Here is a 12500-nt window from a genome sequence, read left to right on the forward strand (position 1 = left end):
CCTTCCCACAAAAAAAAGAAAAAAAAAAAAGTTTTTCGTGATAATTATTTGAAATCAAATTCTACATAAATAATGCTTAATACAGGAGACGGTGGACAGTATAGTACCTAGAGGAGAGACCAATTGTAGATTGTAACCTAGACTCCACTCACATAATCAACCTCGTTACTTGTCCACCCTCCTCCTGTCTTCTTCTGCTCTCTCCTCTTGCTTCCACTTCTTCCTCCTTCGTATCCTTTCCCTCCTATTTCTCCTCCTCCTCCTCCTCCTTCTCTTTCTTTTCCTCCCTCTTTTCCATTTTCTCCCTCCTCTTCCTCCTTATTTTCCTCCTCTTCCGCCTTCCCTTCCTCCTCTTCCTCCTTCCTCTCCTTCATTTATTTTTCCCCTTCACCATTATCTTTCTCCATCGCTCTCTTCTCTTTCTTCCATCTTCCTTCTCATTCTTTGTTTTCATCACCATCACCATCATCAGTAAAAGCAGTAGCAGTAATCTCCTCACCTACCTCTTCTCTTCCAGCTCTTCAATCTCTTTTACCTCTTCCTGTTCTATCTCTTCTCCTCCATTCTCATATTCCATATGATTTTCTCCACTATTTTTCCCCACGGCACTTGTCCTCCCTTACCTGTCCTCTCATAAACCCTCCTCTTCATCCACCATTCACATCTTCCACTCATCCAATCAGTTCATTTTCCCTTCCCCTTCACATACACTCGTCTTTGTCTCCTCCCAACTCCTGTCCCCTTTCCCACTCTCTCCCTTTCCATCCTCCATCTCTTCTACACTTCAAATGCTCCCCTTTCCCGTCCCTTTCATCGGCTCGCTTGACCAGCCGCGGGCCGCTATGCTGCCTTCAGCTCCGTCTGTTTACGGGGCAGACTGCGGTATTCCTTCTCAATGTAAGCGTGGCCGTGGTTCCCCCGTCTCTCAGTGCGGTTGGGGGGTATTTCGTTGACCGAGATTTGGAGGTTTGTTTCACTAAGTTTTACTTAAGTGCGTTTTTTTTTTTTTTTTTCTAAGGCACTCCAAGCTTCTAGATTTTCTCGCTCTAAGCTGTGGTCAGAATGTAAATATAGTGTATTTACTTTTTTTTTGCCTGTGAATATCAACTTGCGTATATATTTAAGCCACTGCAATATTTTTCATGGAATAATTTTACCCCTATACATGATATTCAAATATGGATAGGCAAAGAGAACATTATTTCACGCATTCACCATCGCCAGTAGCTTTTACATTTTGCACGTTCCTTTCCCTGTTTGTAGACACTCCTCATGCGTTCAACACTCCTTCATTCCACTCATGCACATCTTTATTAACCTTGTTATGAAATTCACTTCATCCAATTTTGTTTTCCATTCTCTTGTTTGCTCGCCTTTCTTCACGCATTCTTTTTATATGTCCAAACCTCTTCATCCCTCAATCTCTTCCCTATCCAAGAGCTCTTTTCACACCTGCTTTCTTTTCCATCTCACCATTGCTCCCTTTATTCATTCTTGTAACCATTTACATAAAACAAACACTTCACCTAAAAAATAAAAATGATGTATTTGGTGTAAACTATAACAAAGTAAATAATGAACTTTGTATTACCAACTTTGAATACATACATGAATTATCTTAGTAGTTGCGTGTTTAGGTTAGATGCTACGAAGTCAGGATATATGCCATGACTGTACAAAAAGGTAAAGATCCTTTGAGTCAATTCACGTAGCAGAGGTTAGACCTCTTCAAATGAGACCTTTTTCATCAAACTTATACAAACTTATATTACTCCCATTCTCCAAGGTCTAAATTAATTAAATATACCAGTTACTTTGATCTTAGACCTTGGCTATGCCTGCCTCAAAAGCCATGTAGTTTTGTTGTTGACGTTAATAAAAAACGCTGCAAAATTCGGGATATTATGTCCTTGTTTTCATTGTAGCTCCCCAGGGGTTGATGTTATAGCATTGAAAGTGGTACCAAATAAAAGCTAAAAAAAAAAATTCTTGCAGTATTGAAGGCAGGAGGCGTGGATCTTGATGACTTTGTTATATCAGCCTCCACTACAAGACGAAACAGGATAAACATTTGCCATATCTTGAGCCAAAGTTACATGAATGACTTCAAGGAAAGTCCGCCAAATTACTGCACACTGCACTGGGATGGAAAACTTGTAAGGGATGATCTTGATGAAACATACCCAGTGGAAAGTCTTGCGGTGCTCGTCTCTGGTGGTCCACAGTATGGTGTGCCCTTCATAGAAAGTTCCACAGAAATCCAGCAGTGCAATGCTACATTGGATCTAATAGAAACATGGGGTCTCACAGACAACATTGTAGGCTTGGTATTTGATACCACAGCAAGCAACAGTGGCATCAACAAGGGTGCATTGAAGCTGATTGAAGGAAAACTAGACAAAAAGGTATTCTACCTGGCTTGTCGCCATCACATATCAGAGGTAATAATTGGAGGTGAATGGGAGGCTGTGTTCAGCAAGGTCAAGAGTCCTGACAACCCAATGTTCATCAATGTGAAAGAGAAGTGGGACAATTTGGATAAGGACTGCCCAAGAGTTCTGGGCCTAGTTCAACAAAACTTGAAACAAAAGAAGACAAGCACAATTGTAGTCGTAAGCAATTTACTTGAGGAAGCAAGTCCGAGGGCAGATTACAGAGAGTTGGAAGAGCTGTGCCTCACCCTTCTTGGTGAAGAACCTCCTCGAGGTATCCACTGGGCCAAGCCAGGTGCCATTCACCAGGCCCGCTGGATGGCCAGGAACATTTACTGTATGAAGATGATCATGTTTTCCAAGGAACTCAAATACAACAAGGACACTATCTTCAAGCTGGAGAGGATGAACATGTTCCTGGACTTATTCTACACCAGCCACCGGGTGACCACCATATCTGCTGCTGACCTATTCATGACCTCCAGCTTATGAAGGACATGTTGCAATACAAGCAGAATTACTATGAACTGGCGACCTCTGTTCTCAAGAAAATTAACAACCACCGCTGGTATCTGACCCAGGAACTGGTGACATTCACCTTGTTCAGCTCAGATGACAGTATGACCAAGTCTGCAAAGGAGAAGCTCGCAGTCAAGTCGTCAGAAACAGAGAAACCTGATAGCTACAGGAAAGGCAAGCCAGTGTTTCCTGTCATCAACACAGCCAGTCTCACTTTCTGTTTGATGCTCTTGGGGTAGAATGTGACTGGCTCACTACTCCTGCTGACACCTGGGAAGATAATGATAGCTTCAGGAATGCACAGAAGTTTGTGAGGTCAGTGAAAGTGACCAATGATGTGGCTGAAAGAGGTATGAAACTGATGAGTGACTTTGCGACTCAGATCACAACTGACCCAGAGCAGAGGAGCTGCTTACTACAAGTTGTGGAGTACCATGGGAACAAATTTGAAAGTTTCAAGAAAGCCACATGGAACAAGTGACAATACATGTATTAGTGACATCCTGTCTGACAGTTTCTTACACAATATTTGTGTCAGTGCAGTGCTATCATACTACCACGTTGATTTTTTGTAGTGTCCCATCTCAAGACATAGACGTAATTGCACATGTGTATCACCGTTGTCTTTACCTGTAATAAGTTTAATTTGCATATCATTGTACTCTCATAACTTGTCATCACATTGTTTAATTATCTTTACCAGTATTCAGGATGGTTTGCATTCAGTTTGTCAAAAAGTAAGAGCCATTCATTGTTTGTTGTCTATATGACAAAGTCATAGTGTTCTACTCATAGTTGTACCCATTTTGACTGCTACTTAGTACTAACTTAATTATGTTTGTATGCTATATCAAAACCATCACTTAGAAAAAACTTCAATTGCACAACACATATTTATAGAGTAAAGCTATATAGACTATAGAGTAAAAAAAAAATTGATAAAGTTATGTATCATATGATGTCATCCTTTCCAAGCATTAAAAATGTGTTTGTGCATTAAAATTAGTAAGATTTACACAGGTGCTCATGTGTTTAACACCATATACAAGAAAAGTTTAATAGCTTTCATTTGGTACATCTTTCAATGCTATAGCATCAACCTCTGGGGAGCTATAATGAAAACAAGGACATAATATTTCAAATTTTGCAGCGTTTTTGAAAAACGTCAACAATAAAACTACATGGCTTTTGAGGCAGGCATAGCCAAGGTCCAAGATCAAAGTAATTGGTACATTTAGTTAATTTAGACCTTGGAGAATAGGAATAATATCAGTTTGCATAAGATTGATGAAAAGGTCTCATTTGAAGAGGCCTAAGCAGAGGTTTCCTGGAGTGAGCTTACACAAGTTGATACCCGACCCAACCTTAGAAGCTACGAATAGTTTTAGACGTTCATGTAATATAGATGGAAGAAATCAGAGAGGTGCCATATGTCTTACATATGCTGCATCAAGCTCATTCTCATACATTGTGTGTTTGTGTGTTTGTGCGTGCGTGCGTGTGTGTGTGTGTGTGTGTGTGTGTGTGTGTGTGTGTGTGTGTGTGTGTGTGTGTGTGTGTGTGTGTGTGTGTGTGTGTGTGTGTGTGTGTGTGTGTGTGTGTGTGTGAGTGCGTGTGTGTGCATGCGTGGGGGCACGAGTTCTTCCCTTCGTTCGTCCGTTCCTTAAGTTATTGGTTCGTCCTCGCTCACTTCTATCCCTTTCAGTTTGTCTGTTCTTATGCGTTTTTGTGCACGTATTTTCTATCATGCTCGAAAATCAAACGCCCACTCCCCCTCATGCATCACAGAATCATCCATACACAATCATTCTCCATTCACCCCTATCTTCTTTCCACTCCTGTCCTTCCTCCACAGACATCCCTCTCTTTTGCAATACCCCTTTCACCCCATTCACCCATCTCATCCTAGGACGCCCCCTCATATTCACTCTTTCCACTCTGCTCTCAACACTTCTTTTACTAATCTTTCTTCACTCATTCTTTCCATGTGTCCAAACCATCCTAATACTCTTTCATCAACCTTATCTCCCAACGCCCTTTCTACCCCTGTTCTCCTCCTCACCTCCTCATTTCTCACTCTATCTAGCATAGTAACCCCTATCATGCTTCTCAGACATTTCATCTCAAACACATTTAAACTCCTTCTCTCTTCCTCTCTTATGTTTCATGCTTCTGACCCAACAATGCTGTTGGCACAATCACTCCTTCATATAACCTCCTCTTAGCATCCATTCCCAGATGTCTATTTCTCATTACACTTTTTAATCCACCAAGGCATTTATTCGCTTTTCTCAATCTACATTCTACCTCCACCCCCACTCCTCCCTTTCCTGCCATATTCGCACCAAAATATCTAAAACTATTCACTTCCTCCAGCCTTTCACCCTTAATGCTCACTCCCAGCCTGCTGTCACTCTCTCCCTTTGTATATCTTATCACCTTACTTTTGCCCATATTTATCTTCAGCTTCCTTCTTTCACACACCTTCTGAAACTCTGTCACTAACTTCCTCAATCCCTCCTCTGATCCTGCCACAAGCGCAGTGTCGTCCGCAAACAACAACTGGCTCACCTCCCACTTTTCCCCATTTTATTTAACCATCTCCAACCCCTGACCCACTACCCTTGCATTCACCTCTCGCACCACTCCATCCATATAAAGATTGAACAGCCAGGGCGACATAACACATCCCTGACGAAGTCCCACCTTTACCTCAAACCATTCAGTCTCTCCATTTCTAATCCTATTACAAGCTCTTCTACTCTCGTAAAAACTCTTGATTGCTCTTCACAGTTTTCCTTCTGTCCCATATATCTGCAGTACCTCCCACAGTACCTTCCTGTCTACCCTGTCGTAAGCCTTTTCCAGATCCATAAAAGCCCAAAAAACATCCTTACCTTTCCCTATAGCTTTCTCACATATCTGTCTTACCACAAAAATCTGATCTACACAACCCCTACCTGTCCTAAACCCACACTGTTCCTCACCAATTACTCCCTCTGTTCCTCTTCTAATCCTCTCAGTCAAGACCCTCCCATAATCCTTCCCAACTACACACAACAAGCTGATCCCTCTGAAACTACTACACTCATACATGTCCTCCTTTCCCCTGTAGTGGAACTATAGAGGCACTCCTCCAGTCCTCCGGCAATCTACTCTCTCTTAAACAAACATTAAATAACCTCACCAGCCAGTCGACCATAACTGTACCTCCTTTCTTCAGACATTCTGCATGGCAACCATCCAACCCAGGTGCTTTACCTACTCTCATCATCTTAACAGCTGCTTTTCACTTTATCCTTCTCTATTTCTCCTCCGTTTTCCTCACTCATCACACTTATTTTCTTAGCGCTTCCCACTGCAACTACCTTTCCCTCGCTATCCTCCTTCACAGTTAGCAACTCCCTAAAATACTCTGCCCACCTTCCTCTCACTGCCTTCTCTTCCATTATCATCTCTCCATCTGCACCTTTTACCTTTTCTTCTCTACTTGATTCGCCTCCTCTTCCAATTTTAATTTCCCTCTAAAACATTTTTTTATTACTTTCAACATTTTCTGTCATATTCTTACCCCATTTCACATCTGCTCTCCTCTTTGCTACCTTTATCTTATGCTTAATTTCCCTTCTCTTTACTTTGTACCTCTCATACAATTCCCTCGTGCCAATTTGTAGCCAATATATGAATGCCTGCTTCTTTTCTTCTACACCCTTCTTTGCTTCCCCATCCCACCACTCACTACCCTTTCTTCTATTTCCTCCCGCCCTCCTTGTTCCACACACCATCTTTGCACACTTTGTGACTCCCTCCTTGAACCATCCCCAATCCTCCTCCACTCCTAGTTCTACTCTATCCTTTACTCCCTCCCAGTCCTCTCTCAGCTTCTTCTTATACTCATTCTCCTTTTTTTTTCTCATTTAAGCGGTTCACATTAAGTACCTCCCTATCTTCTGCCCTTTTCCTCTTTCTCCACCTATTCTCCACTTTCAATTTACCTTCCACCAGAAAATGATCTGATATTCCCCCACTCTCTCCACTTAGGACATGTACATCCTTAACTCTTACTACCATACTCCTGGTCACCATTAAATAGTCCATTAACGCTCCATCTACCACCCTTCCATCCACCACCCTATCCCATGTGTACTTATGCTTGACTTTCTTCCTAAACACTGTATTAGCTATCATCAACTCTCAAGACATATCTCCACCATCAATTATCTACTACCTTTTTTACCTGGAACTCCATACTTCCCAATCACTCCATCTATTGGTTTACTTCCTACCCTAGTATTAAGGTCTCCCAATATAACTACATTCCCATTTCTTCCTAATCCCTCTATGCACTCGTTTATATCTACCCAAATAGTTTCCCTTTCCTCTACGACCTTCTCACTACCAGGCCCATACGCACTTACAAAAACACACATCTCCCTTCCCAGCTTCACCTTCATCCACATTAACCTTGATGAAACCTCCTTGCACTCCACTACACGTTTACTTATCTCTTCACTTACTAGTATAGCCACCCCTTCTCTTGCTTGTCCCCTCTTCACTCATGAGCACCTCCCAGCTACACTCCCAAACTCACATTCGCCCTTCCATTTCACTTTAGTTTCAATCAAAATCAGCACATCCATCTTTCTTCTCATAAACATACTGTCTATCTCTTCCCTTTTACTCTCATCTGTACCACATCCACACACATTAAAAGACCCAAACCTTAGGGTACTGGTTGGAAAACTCCCAGACCCTCTTATGCCTTTACTCTCTCTCTCTCTCTCTCTCTCTATATATATATATATATATATATATTTTTCCACCTTCATCAACATATATATATATATATATATATATATGTATATATATACATATATACATATATATATACATATATATATATATATATATATATATATATATATATATATATGAATATATAAAGTCTGCGGAGTTCTTCAGATGAGCTTGAGTAATTAAACCTAATGCATTTGACAGTGGCTTAGTAAGTCTCTTGGCTAATGTGTGAGGCCAATAACATCAGGCATAAGTAGTGCGCCCCACAGATTAGCCAAAAGACTTGCTAAGTTACCGTCAAGTGCATTAGGTTCAATCAGTCAAGCTCATCTGAAGAACTCCGCAGACTTAATAAATAGATTAAATAAAGATTGATATCAGAGATAAAAAAAATGGAAAGCTTTGATGTCAAGGCCTTAGTCACCAGCGTGCCAAAAGAAGGAGCTATGGAAGCAGTAAAAGAGGCAGTAGACAAGAATAGGGAGAACGAATTACCAGTATCCAAATCGGATTACATTAAGCTCATTTCATTGTGTCAGTTTTGATCAACTTACATTGAATGGAAAGATGTATCGACTACATCAGGGACTGGCAATGGCCTCCCCACTCAGTGCCGTAATGGCTTTTTTATTAATGGAATTATTAGAAAGGGATAAATATATCAAAATAATGGAAAGTAACTCTACCTGGTGCCGCTCCGTTGATGATGTGATTTTCATTTACCCAACAGGGACGAATATAGATGTCAAACTACGAAGGCTAAGCAACGTGCATAAAAGTATACAATTCACGGTAGAAAAAGAAGAGAGAAAAAATTAACATTTCTTGATACGATAATATGAAGAAATGATGAAGGTCCAAAGTTTATTGTATACAGAAATCCTACGAACAGGGATGATTACATACACTATCTCTCTGCACACAATTATAGGACAAAATCAGATGTATTAATAGTATTCTTCTTGAGGGCATTTGCAGCCAGGAACATTTAGAAGACAAAAATTAATACATTATCGATTCCTTCATGAAACTGGGTTACCCAAGAGGCTTACTACTCAAATTAAAACGCAAAGCGAAAGGAATAATGAGACGAACAAATGACAGGAATGGAAATGCGGACAAAGATGCAATAAAATTTCTAGTACTTCCGAATTCGAAAACAGCCAACAGCATAAACAAATTCTTACAAAAAAGCAGGAATGAACATTGCCGTCACATCAGGACTTGGTCGGTCATAAAAGTGAGGTCAAGTCAGGTCAAATCATCAACAAAGAAAGCGCAGTGTATAAAATCCCATGTCGTGACTGCCAACTAGCCTACTATGGGGAAACGAGTAAGGAGACTGGGGTAAGACATTACAGGATATCAAATGCTATAGTAGTACACGCAAAGAAATATGAACATTTACCAGACTGGAATATTGTGAAAACAATCCACATAAGAATGAGCAAGAAAACCAGAAAAGCAATGGAAGCAGCTTATATAAATAAGGAAGATTGTATAGATAATAGAAAAGGTTTCATCAGCTGGTCTAAAATAAGGGCGGAATTAACAATACACGATTGCTCAAGATAAAATGAGGAGGCGGGGCATAGAGTGGACAAGTCGTCCACCAGATCAACAACTATGAGACACCCTCCAGACGATATATAAGCTTATAATCCCATGTACGTTGTAGTCTCTCTGAAGAAGGTGTAAATCCGATATGTGTGAGTAAATTTTGACGCAGCCCGAAGGGATTTCTCCCCGTCCTCTCCTTATATGCAAGGGGGGACGGAGAGGGGGGGTCGCCGATTAAATGAAGCGGCCTTGCTGTGGATGTGCTGTGTCTTGCGACACTGCTTCTGACCCAGGGCGGTGGGCAGGGTGCAGGGATGACCCGTCATCCAGGAGGTACTCAGATGAGAGGGAGGGTGGGAGGGGTGTGGAGTGTATTTAGGGATGAAATGGGTGGGAGTGTTTTTATGCCTTTTCCTTTTTGGCTACCTCCCTTGGAAGGGGGAAAAAGCCTTGGTATATGTATGTATGTATATATATTGTTGAGACATTCTGACAGATTGACGTAAGCGGAGTAGGAAATACAAAAGTCTTAGTCTTGAATTTATTCCTGACTAGTTTCGCATGTATGCTTTTGAAAAGCATACCTGCGAAACTAGTCAGGAATACACTCAAGACTAAGACTCCTGTGTTTCCTACTCCACTTACTTCATATATATACATATATATATATATATATATATTTATGTATATATATATGTATATATACTTATATATATATATATTTATATATATATATATATATATATATATATGTGTGTGTGTGTGTGTGTGTGTGTGTGTGTGTGTGTGTGTGTGTGTGTGTGTGTGTGTGTGTGTGTGTGTGTGTGTGTGTGTGTGTGTGTGTGTGTGTGTGTGTGTGTGTGTGTGTGTGTGTGTGTGTGTGTGTGTGTGTGTGTGTGTGTGTGTGTAATAAAACCACTTGGAAAATAAAATGAAAGATGACCGAACGTTTTTGTCTATTTAAGACATTTTCAAAGGTACAGAGTAAGGCACATTAGGGGGGAATTAGGACAGGTCCAATAGTGACCTCACTCTCTCAGCACTGCCTTGCGTTTGACCCGGCTACTGTAAAAAAATTTATATGTTACAAAGTTATCTAATTTATACATTCCATACTCATATTCATGCTGTTCTCAAATGAAGCTTTTATATGAACATGATTCTATGATATTCCTCTCCTTATATGATATCCTTACTTTAGACAATTTTCTTTGCGTTATCCCAATCAATGTAATGATTAAAATCCCTTAAATGCAAAAACAACCCACCCCAAACTTGCCCTGTTCTGATATTATATTTATGTTGGTTTATTCTCAATTTGAAATCCTTGCCTGTTTGTGCAATATAATTAAAGTTAAAATTTTTGCAAGGGATACTATAAACACAGCCTTCATTACAAGCAGGTGAATTTTTAATCAACCTGTTTTTAACAGTGTTGTTATTTTCAAAGACAACTTGGACACCAAATTAATTAAAAGTATCAGTTAAACTATTTTTTTTTTTTTTATAAAAAAGGAGGATTAAAATATTCTTAAAACTGAATTAATGATTATCAGTAAGTCTATGTAAAGATTTCTTTGCTGTATTTTGAGCTAAATCAATTAAGTGTTTTGGATATTTTAATTCATCATCAATGTCATAAATGGTTTCAATTTCTCGGTCTAAAAATTCTGGGCAACAAACTCTAAAGGCCCTTAGAAACATTGAGGTGAATACTGATACTTTAGTCTTAAGATGGTGATAAAAATAATAATGAATATAAGAAAGGACATTAGTTGGTTTCCTGTAAACATCTAACTTATTATCAAATCTATAAATCATATCATCAAAAAATGCAGACTATTGTTATGTTCAATTTCTTTTGTAATTTTAATTGATGGTACCAAACTGTTTGACTTTAAAAAAAATGGTCTAAAGATTGGTCAATAGGCCACATACACAATATATCGTCAACATATATATGCCAAATGACTTTGTTAGGAATAATTTTAGGCAAAATATCTCTTTCAAAAAAATCCATACACAAGTTGCTTAAAACAGGAGATAAAGGATTCCCCATTCCCATTCCAAAATTTTGCATATAAAATTTACCATTGAATTAAAAATTTGAATCTAATACACATAACTTCATGAGACTGATTATTGTGTCGACCGGCAGAGGCATATCATATTTCTTCAATTCATCTTCTAAATATATTAATCACGTGCTTTTGTGATTTATTTGCATACATACATATATATATATATATACATATATATATATACATATATAATATATATGTATATATATATATGAATATATCTATATATATATATATATATATATATATATATACATGTGTGTATAATGTATATATATATATATATATATATATATATATATATATATATATATATATATATATATACTGTACATGCTGGTACATTGTGAGATGTTGTGAGATGCTGATGAGTTGATGAGTTTCTTCCTGACCGGTTTCGCTCTATGCTTCTTCGGTGAAGCATAGAGTGAAACCAGTCAGGAATAAACTCAGAAACTAGGAACTAGACCAGTGACTTCTTTTTCCATCTTCATCATATATATATATATATATACATATATACATATATGTATATATATATATACATACATACATACATATATATATGTATATACATATATATATATATATATATATATATATATATATATATATATTACAGGTGAAAAATGTAATCACACATTTGTCAATAACGTAGAAACCACTGTTGGATTAGAAATGACTGGAAACGGGGAATCTATATATTTCGATTGCAAACTGCAATCCTCTTCAGTAGATACAAATATGAGAGAGGGCGTACTGTTTAAGTAGCACCCTTAACAAAAGAAAGGGGAACATGGGAAGATACCTCTACCCTCTTCTAACTCCGTATGTGAGGTCAGGAGGCAAATGAGCTTTCACTAGGTTGGAGATGAAGAGTCCGGACATTATGTCCGGGGACCATTGCCCCTTTGAAATATTCATGTTGGGCTGAAATTCAATGATCTTAGATTCTACCATTTTTCTCCTGAACTCACATCTGGATTTATAAATAAGCTCAGCTCTGTCCCAATCTAAACAATGTTTAAATTGCTTAACATGTTGGAACACAGCTGAGCTATCTTGTGCATATTTAATTCGATTAAGGAAGAGGACTGTACGGAATCTATTT

The 12500-nt window shown here is 38.8% G+C and overlaps 1 protein-coding gene across 1 annotated transcript in view; it reads right to left on the reverse strand.

The window, feature by feature from the left end:
* Positions 1-12500, reverse strand: part of LOC143029177 (acetylcholine receptor subunit alpha-like 1) — a 1140568-nt gene that overhangs the window by 717613 nt on the left and 410455 nt on the right. The gene's annotated exons all lie outside the window — the stretch shown is intronic.

Source organism: Oratosquilla oratoria, chromosome 10 (genome assembly GCF_046742065.1).
Source record: "Oratosquilla oratoria isolate Oo_2021 chromosome 10, ASM4674206v1, whole genome shotgun sequence".
NCBI lineage: Eukaryota > Metazoa > Arthropoda > Malacostraca > Stomatopoda > Squillidae > Oratosquilla > Oratosquilla oratoria.